The sequence below is a fragment of the Taudactylus pleione genome, unplaced genomic scaffold, assembly GCF_031769625.1.
Source record: "Taudactylus pleione unplaced genomic scaffold, aTauple2 ptg000352l, whole genome shotgun sequence".
Classification (NCBI taxonomy): Eukaryota; Metazoa; Chordata; class Amphibia; order Anura; family Myobatrachidae; genus Taudactylus; species Taudactylus pleione.
The window spans coordinates 3,341,394-3,349,705 of NW_028284753.1; the positions used below are offsets into that span (position 1 = coordinate 3,341,394).

General features: G+C 47.1%; 1 long non-coding RNA gene across 1 annotated transcript in view; it reads right to left on the reverse strand.

The window, feature by feature from the left end:
• LOC148508622 (uncharacterized) overlaps window positions 1-7,609 on the reverse strand; it is a 34,132-nt gene extending 26,523 nt beyond the window's left edge. Inside the window, exon 1 of the long non-coding RNA XR_015869557.1 lies at window positions 7,475-7,609. This is a non-coding gene — a long non-coding RNA (uncharacterized LOC148508622). The remainder of the gene's footprint in view (window positions 1-7,474) is intronic.
• Window positions 7,610-8,312: the final 703 nt, after the last annotated feature.

Genomic DNA, 8,312 nt, shown 5'->3' on the forward strand with positions numbered 1-8,312 from the left:
TAACACCTGCATTTATAGTGCCCAAATCACCCTGATATTGCACTCATTATTTCGAGGTACCCGTGATGATGTTAAAGAGAGGAGTATGTACAGCAGATGCATTTAAAAAACAAGAGATATGGTAAGAACTTACCTTTGTTATCTCTGTTTCTACGAAGTCCATAGGGTCCACAGGGTTGACCTTGGGGTATAGGTTGGGAACCAAATCCGGGCACCACGCAGTTAAAGCTTTTAGCTCCCAGGATGCACTTGGGTCCACTCTCCCTATAACCCCACCCCCAGCCAGAGGCACCTCAGTTTGTAAGTAGCCAAAGGCCGGAGGAGGAGAGAAAAAGAGAGAAAACTGGAACACTCGATAACCATACTCACAGAAATGGGAGACGGAAAACCGGTGACCAGTCACACAGCCTATTTGAAGCCAGGTGCGTCAGGGCGGGCGCCCTGTGGACCCTATGGACTTCGTAGAAACAGAGATAACAAAGGTAAGTTCTTACCATATCTCTTGTTTTCTACTTCAGGGTCCATAGGGGGTCCACAGGGTTGACCTTGGGGATGTCCCAAAGCAGTTCAACCAAGGGAGGGGACGCTCCTGTGCTGAGAGGAGAATCCGCCGCCAAAAAGGAAGCATCCTGAGAGGCAAAGGAAAACAATGCCTAGAACCTTAAAAAGGTGTGGACAGAAGACCACGTGGCCACCTAGCAAGGCAAAACAGCCAAGGCGCCACAGCGAGCCACCCACTAGGGTTACATGGCCCAAGAAAAACAAGCAGCAACAACAGAAAGGCCTACCCATGGGTAGGCCCCTGAAGAAGACATACGAGGCCGTCCAGCCAACATATGGCCATAGGCCGGCCATCCTTTCCTGTTAAAACCAGAAATCTCAGACCACCAATAAGGAGTCCGATTTCCGTCAGGAACTTGAATGGATCACATAAATCCACAGAGGCCGGACCACAGTCAATGAGGCCACACCAGCCGAGAGGACTGGGGACTGAATGGCCGCACCATAAGTTCCAGAATAATATGGAACCTGATAATCACTAAGAAGAAACACAGGGTGAGAGCAACTCACACCCTGACAAGATGCCATCCAGAAGAGGAAGCCACATGAGAACGCTCCCAATTCCGACACTCACCTGGTTGATATAAACTCCCTGATAGAAAGAAAGAAAGCCAAAGCAATAGACCATGTAATGGCTATCACAACCAGCAGTTCCATTAACTTTCCCCGGAGTTAACGAAGAACCACTCCTAACTCCCAAGGAGTCCCTAGGGAGGACAAATGGAGGCATAATCCAGAAAACACTCCAAAGGATGAACTGGATATCAGAGCGGAGCAATTCCATAACCTAATCATACTGACAGTGTAGAGATCTGCACTGTCAGGAAGGCCAGCCAGCCGGAAGGAATGCCAGAATATCTGGAAATCCTGGACACCAGAGGATCGTATCGATAGGTATAATACCATAAGAATTATGGCTGCCAGTTTGTGGTAGGTCCCAGCAAAAGCTGATCCATGTGCTCCAATCATTCCAACGATGACAAAGCCATGGAAGCCGTAAGACCACTGTAGGGACGTAGTCAAAGACAAACGACCCAGGTCCAAGGCAAACCCCAGGGCCCTGAGACAACAGGTCTGGGTAGTGAAGCATCAGGAATGGAGTATCGATGGAGAGACTCCGAAAAACCAAGTACCCCTGACATCTGGGGCAATCAGGAGCCACCAGCAGGAAAGCATCTCTGTCTCGATTGAAACACTTCCCTCGAGGAAGAATGGAGACTGCAAATTGGAAGAACCCCTTCACCGACAAAGAGTCACTGAAGGTTGCTTCAGAATCCCCAGAGTTGGACTGTAACACCATAGTGTGATAGAGTCAGAAGGCCATGAGTGTCACCTCAGGAGGGCCCCCCCCCCTGCTCACCAGGAGATGAAACCTCTCTTGGGGAAGAGACTAGTCCCCGGGATGCACGTCGTAACGGCTGAGGACTCCCGCTTCCCAATGGAGAGCACCTGAAATGAACACTGTCGAGATGGTCGGGAGGAGACCCTCAGACAATGTCCGAATGTATGACATACCTGACATTGCCACCCAACGAACAGTATTGCTAAAAAGGAAGCTACTGTTCTGACCCTGTCGGACTGAACTTTTTCAGGTTCACCGGGAAACAAGGGCTATGCCAGAGTGAAGGCCCAAGACAGGCTAAAGTTCCAACAAGTTAATTGACAGGGTGGAATCGACAGACATCCAATTGCACTGAAATTGATGCAAACCAGACACTTTCCTTAGCAAAGAATACCCTGGACGAGATGGTCATAGTCACCCGAAAAGGGACAGACTTGCCTCCGGGGAGAGCAGCATCATTTGAACAGTGATCACACAGAAAAAAACTTGTTCCATCTGGAGATAAGCCAATTATGGAAAGGCCTGGAATGGAACTAAGCCCATTCCACCCTTCCAAAGGCAGACACTGAATAGTGGACCATGCATCCCAGAGTGCAAAGACATATGTCGACTGCGCAGACATCCATGTACTCCTAATGGAAGAGTGGAGATGCCGTCTTACGCCAGAAGAATTCTCAGATTCTGAGAATCCAGCAGGGCTCCTAGGTGAAGAATACCCAGAGAGGGATGCAGGGAGGACTTTTTCCCCATTGATTAAACTTCTGCACGGCTGTAAAGTACCCCGGTGATCCTGCTAAGAGCAGGAGGCCATCCAGGTACAGGAGCATTGGGATATACTGAACAGAAGAACTGCCAGAAAATCCAAAACGCTGGTAAACCCCTGTGGGGCTGAGAACAGTCCCAACAGGCAGAGCCCGAAAACCGTAAGTGCTGTGATACAGCAAACCTCAATCCATGCTGAGGCAAGGTCTCTGTAAGTGCCCGTAGGCACGCGTCCTGTATATCCAGTAATACCATAAGGTCCCCAGGTTCCAAACATAGTATGATGGAGCATAGGGATTGCCTCCTGAGCCCAGGTAGCTTTAGGAACTGGTTCAGGGAATTGAGACAGAGAATAGGCCAAAGAGGACCATTCAGCCACCGCACCAGAAAGAAAGCAGAACAACCAGTCCCTCGCTGAGAAAGTGGGGATGGCCCAATTAGCTCCGCTTACCCCAACAACTGTATAGCTTTCTGGATTCGTAAGGCCCTGTTCGGGTCCGAATAAGGGCCTGCGTACCATCACATGGAAATAGGCCGCCTGAGCAAAGAGAGGGCGTACCCTCCTACCCACGTAGCCGCGGCAACTAGACACTAGTACCGGGCGAACTGAGAAAATCGCCATCTCCCAGTGGTAGGCCTGTCTCGTCATGCTGACGATATATCCGTAGGTTCAGAAGCAGGATCAGCTGGCAGTCCAGGCCTGCTCGGTTGAAGAAACAGACCTTTAGGCTGACCCAGAGGACAAAAAGACTTAATAGACTTAGTCTGAGGCCCTGTAGTGGGCATAGCTGAAGGCGCGAAATTTGTACTGCCACTGTCAAGGTCAGGACCCAACAAGATCTACCCTATAGATGGTATCTGCACCTCTGCATTCCCAGAGCGCAGCCATAGGGTATTACGGAGGATACCGTCGCAGCCGGAACTCTGAAAGTTAGGAGACTGGTATCCAATATAGGCATGTCCACCTATGACAACTGCATATATTACATGAGCGACCAAATACATTTGAACCCCAGACGTGTTGGTGGGGAAAAAACATTACAAATGCATCAGCTCAGTATGCAATAGTATTAACCAACCATGCTATAGCCATGGTAGGATGGGTAACAACCCCTGAAAGCGAGTATACTGATTTCAGGCAGAGTTACCACCTACGGATCAGAAGAATCCGACCACGCAGGAATGGGATGCATAGTAACGTCTGTAATCTGACGAGTAACACGCCCATCCACCCCATGAGGGGCTCGTGATGACCCTCAGGGAATTTGGGACAGGAGGCCAAACACTGTTGTAATACCTCATAACTGACAACAGCCAGAGTCCCGCCATGCGATCCCCCCGCTAGTCAGCAACAGGGAACCAGAAGGCACGCAATACTGAGGGTGTATGATACAGGTGCAGGTCAACATTCACTCTAACCAGAATGGACCTGCCACCAGCCCAAAGCAGGGATAATAATACTTGAAATAGGCTTCCCCCCGTGTAAGAGGGAAAGAGCCCAAAACAGTATCCAGTTCACGTAGAGCCAACTGGGAAGTAACCACAGGGCGTCAACCACGCCAATTTGCGTTTCGTAGAAAACGACATCCACCCAGGGTGGCCGTGGGAATCCCTGCAAGGGGAATGACAGACTATGGTGGCACCAGGGGGATTTCATATACTGCGAAAACCCCCTGCAGGGAGCAGTAGTCTGTGTCACAGGGGAAGAGTGCAAGAAACTGCGAGATACCCTGAAATGAAAAGGGCATTATGGTGAAGTAACCCCCAGGTGAGGTACAACAATGGGGCCCACCCGGCGATCCGCAATTGAGAGGATCCCGAGAAAACAAACCTCCCAAGGGGGTCGTGAAAGGGGCCGGCACCAGATGACGCCACACACAGAACCCTTTATGAAACAAATCCTCCGCACTAACACCTGCAGCACATGACTTGCAGGATAGCAAAAATGGGTGCAGTATAACGCTCTATCTCCTGGTCAGACATATCTGACCAATCTTGGCGGAAATATCAAGCAGTGCTATACTGGTCCTGACTGATGCTAAAATTAGCCGCAGGGACCCATTTTCGGCGTATGCAACACACAGTTCCAACGAAAATGTGGCAACGTGCAGCACGCAAAAGTATGTGACAAACCTCACAAATATCAACGAGTATATAAATGTGAGGTCTCAGAACCACCCTAAGTACAGCTGTATTAGGGCAGATAAGGAAAAGGGATAGATATACACTGACAGGTGAGAGAATTAAATACAGACAGTCAGCACTAGCATAAGTCACATACCATGCAGATATATACATATATACATAAACATGTCATATAATATACTGCACTATTACACTGCATTCAACTTACCCAGATTCAGTGTCTGGGAAGGCTACAGCGCTGTGTACACTGACCTGATGGTGAGGTACGCAGGGGGACTGGACTCACTGCCATCTCCGGAGCTCTGCTGCTGCACCACAAGAAAATGGCCGCTGGAGACCTCAGAAGAAGCGTGGCCCGCGGAGGAAGCAGCTCAGCGACGCCAGACTATACATACTGAAAGGCGCGCTGAGCTGAGGGGAGGAGCCGCTGTAACAGGGAAAGCTTCCTCCCCTGGCCGGCTATTAACCTCCCGGGACGCCGGCTCCCAGCGCCGATCAGTAAGTCCCTGGTGGTCTAGTGGACACACGGGGTATGGGGGGCCCGCCGCCACTGCCGGCGCCTCCGGTCTGTCCCCGGAGACCGGAGGCACAGGACTGCATATTAAATGCGCGGATCACCGCAAGCGGTGATCCGTGACCTTACCTGCTCCCCGTAGATCCGGCAGCAGTCCTGGGCGCCCGCAGAGTCCGGCTAGTACAGACTCTGGGGTCCCGCTGAGATCCCCAGATCTGTACTGGCGTCTCAGCGCCGGCGGGGTGACGGAGCGGCAGCTTAGACGTCCTATGGACAGTCCGACGCTGCCGCTCTGAAAGTCCAAAGTAAAAATATAAAAAAAAAAAACTCTGTACTTAGAAAAAATAAAGCTTAGGGGCTGCTAATCAGCTCCCCACTGCACTAAACGGTGACCCGACTCCGGCCGGGCACAACTTAAACTGAGGTGCCTCTGGCTGGGGGTGGGGTTATAGGGAGAGTGGACCCAAGTGCATCCTGGGAGCTAAAAGCTTTAACTGCGTGGTGCCCTGATTTGGTTCCCAACCTATACCCAAGGGCAACCCTGTGGACCCCCTATGGACCCTGAAGTAGAAAAACTGAATAACTGGAGTACAATTTACCATTAAGACATAAAACCATGCACTTTTGGTTTAAATACTGAATATACGGCCTAAAGTTTTTGTCCACCAGATGACAAGACTGAATTGAGATAACATTTAACCGAAACTTTTCAAACAATAGAACACTCCGCCTACAGATATTGCCTACCAGTCAGATCAGACTTATCAAGCAATTGTTTCTGATACCTAATGCCACCCACAGTGGTGTTGATATTCTCACCACATAGATTATATAGACAACACAGATCCCTAGTTCTAGATATATAGGTAAGGGGTAATACACACATGCCCATACCACACAGTCACACCATAGAGCTCTCAACTCCCTCTAATTTTTTCCCCACATCTTGATTATCTATAGGAGGTTGGAACACCTGCTTAGAGCGAGCAGCTAGTGGTACAGTTAGAGGGTCATTCTGAGAGCGCATACCATTCATTCACTGTCTACGGTATTATTAACCTCAATAACAGTAATTTCCACTTATTTCCAGTCAATTTTGACCACCTCACAACTCACAATATTGTTTTCATTCAGTTTAAGACCAAAATTTGCACCAAGCTAGCTGTCAAGCCCTGGTGTTTAAGAAAAACAATGGATAGGCGATCAGCGCTCGCAAATAGAGATAACTAGTAACAACACTAGCAGCTACCTCAGGAGTGTCCCAACTTCCTCAAAATGGTACAGGGATATAGATTAAAACTAAGATTAATCTAGAAAGGAGCGCTCTGTGGTATTAAAATGTAGGGAAAGGCTTATGTGTGGTCTGGAGTTCATATGATATTTGAATATAGTCAAATGAGTGAAGTCGGTGATGTTATCAATAATTATTGAGAAATTCAAAAGATGAGTCTTGGTATATAACAGTCTATAGTATATAAGTCTTAAATTGATGAGAAATCCAGGTGTGCAAAAACTTGAGGCTGGGCTTTGGTAATAAATGTTTTAACTTTATAGTAGATGAATAAGAAATACAGGTGGGCAAAAACTTGAGGCTGGGTGTTGGTAATAAATGTTTAAACTATGCAGATGACACAGATGGTGTACAGATGATAAGCAGTACAGGTAGGCAAAAACTGTAGGCTGAGTGTTCACAATAAAGTCCAAACAGGAGACACAATGGAATCTGATTAATATAGTATCTTAGAACCCAAAGGGGGAAATGAGGTCCCAAATGTAAACCACACAGCTTGGCAAAAACTTTTGACAGGATGTTGTGGAAAATACTGCAGTCCCTTCTTTACAAGGAAATGAAATAACCACATCTGTCTTGGCTCCCGTCACCAAAGCGTGGTGACTGCTGTTCCATCTCCTTACTGCAACCTTCTCTAACGTGTGTGCGAGTGTGGGGCCCAGATAGTGAGAGAACTCACTGAGACTTGTGGTTAAAATATCAGACCATTTAATTGTCAAAAGTAATTACAAAATTACAAGTAAAGAGGCAATATAGAACATAACAAATTGGCAAGAATTGAGCATAAATATGTCAGTGGACCCAACGCATTTCGTCCCTTATTGGGACTTTTTCAAGGGCAAATGGTAGTGTGCATTACCTTGCCGTCTTATATAGTTTGTCTCCATGCCAGAAATCCCGTTTGTGCGGTAAAAACGCCAGACTTTCAGGTTCCATGTGCCACGCATACACGTTGATGTCCTGAGGTCCGGGAGTCACATAGTGGACAGGTGTATGCTCGGGTAATCTCATGTGTTTCCCTGTAGTCTGCCTATAGTATCTATAACTGATAATTGAAGCTGTCTGGAGAAAAAGAGTCTCCACTCGCGGTGGCGGCCATTTTTGATGGGTCATAGTCAATAGGGAAATGGCTGTAATCCAAACGCTATGTGTGATCATATGTTGTAATGAAGGGGGCCATCTTTGGTTGGCCCAAACGATTCAGTTTCTACTTAGAGCATCTGTATTTGTTGATGATGTTATTATGATTCATTAAACATAATACAGATATAACATATCTTGGTGTTTAGGTTGTTATTTATGTGTGTCAAATGCTCCAACCTGTTGACAGTATTTTTATGAGGGTGTGGGGTATACAATAGTATAGAGTGTCTATTAACCCCAAAATAGACAAATACACTAATGTTAGATTGTTAACAATATAATTTGTATTAGGTTAGGGGGTGTATCTTAAAGACTGATGTAGATTATATATTAACCCCAGAAAAAGAAAAAGACTGACATACTCACTTATCTAGCTAGGTATATGGAATATCCGCACAGGAACTAATATTTCTATAAATCTATTCCCCTAATAAATTCCACATTCTTCAATTGTTTGGGGAGGTGCACCTAAGAATAGACATATCATAATCCAGGTCAAAAACAAGAAAAAGTATTCTTATAATGGGCACACACAGATTAAATTTTACTTACAT